The sequence below is a fragment of the Frankliniella occidentalis genome, unplaced genomic scaffold (genome assembly GCF_000697945.3).
Source record: "Frankliniella occidentalis isolate FOCC.00 unplaced genomic scaffold, Focc_3.1 Scaffold10, whole genome shotgun sequence".
NCBI classification, from domain to species: Eukaryota; Metazoa; Arthropoda; class Insecta; order Thysanoptera; family Thripidae; genus Frankliniella; species Frankliniella occidentalis.
The window spans coordinates 334,899-336,050 of NW_026267140.1; the positions used below are offsets into that span (position 1 = coordinate 334,899).

At 52.8% G+C, this 1,152-nt stretch overlaps 1 protein-coding gene across 1 annotated transcript in view; it reads left to right on the forward strand.

Moving 5' to 3' along the window:
- LOC113215259 (neuroligin-2-like) overlaps positions 1-1,152 on the forward strand; it is a 197,278-nt gene that overhangs the window by 157,179 nt on the left and 38,947 nt on the right. The gene's annotated exons all lie outside the window — the stretch shown is intronic.

Below are 1,152 nucleotides of genomic sequence, written 5' to 3' on the forward strand. Positions count from 1 at the left end.
TAACATATCACAAAGCCCATATGTTGTCAACTTTCTACTGGCAGCAAAGCTTTGTGCGATCTTTGTGACACGAGTTTTTTGTCTTCTAGTCACTCTTCCAGAGGAAACTTTACAGTAAATTGTGATAGATTGCAACAAATTTGTTTTTGAAACAGAAGATTATTTGTTGTAGTATAAATTATCTGAGGTCCCTTCTTGCTTTCTTGTCGCTAATGAAAAATTAATTTATGATTTATATAAAGAGTCTGTTTTCGAATGTTGCGGCCAAACGTAAAGATGGAGTTCCATAATGGCATCAGATCGCATTAGATGTGCATTCACCCAGACTTAGTCCTTAAACATACCCTCCACCAGACTTAGCTCCTGCCCGCCACTCCATTTGCCACCAGCTCGCTGTCGGTCCTCATCAGCGGCCTCCTGATAGGCGCAGGGTCACCCCTCCCTAATGCCAGTACAGCTCAGTGCCGCTGAACCCGACTGAAGATGATGATGAACTTTTTAGTTCTACCCCCTCCTTTTGCCTTTCACTTCCCCCCCCCCTTTCATCCCCTCTTCTTTTTCTGCCTCTCGTTTGCTCCCTCTTCACGCGACCCGCGGCCCACATGCTGTGCGAGCAGGCGCGCCAGACTAGAGAGGAGTATGTTTGTTGTCGTTAGAAAGGTGAGGTCGGCGAGGTAAAAGTATAAAGTCTTGTGAGTGGAGGGGGAGGGGGCGTGTTGAGGGGGAGCCTGCGAAGGGAGGCGGGCGCTGCTGCTCTGCGATGGAAAAGTTGTATCGTTTAGCAGAAGGTATCGCGAGGGCGCGCGCCCGACCTCTTTGGCCCGTGTGCCAAAGTTTTGGCACGCGGATCGCATTATATTCTACTTCTAGTCTATATCAGGGGTGCGGGCGGCGCGGCACGCGGTGGCTCGGGGCGGGACCCCGCCGCTGGTGCTGCTGCTGCTGCTGCAGTCGGTTTGCTACTAAAATTGTTTGCAAAACTTATCCTCGCGGAATGGCGACGCGAAAAGACCGCGCCGTGCGCTTCGGTGGCCCGGGCGCAAGTGTGGCTGCGTGCGCGCTGGCCGCCGACTGGTCGGGGCACAGGGAAACATTTCATCTCCTTGCGGAGAGACAGCCTTAAAATGGACCCGCAGACGGGGCTGGCGGGGC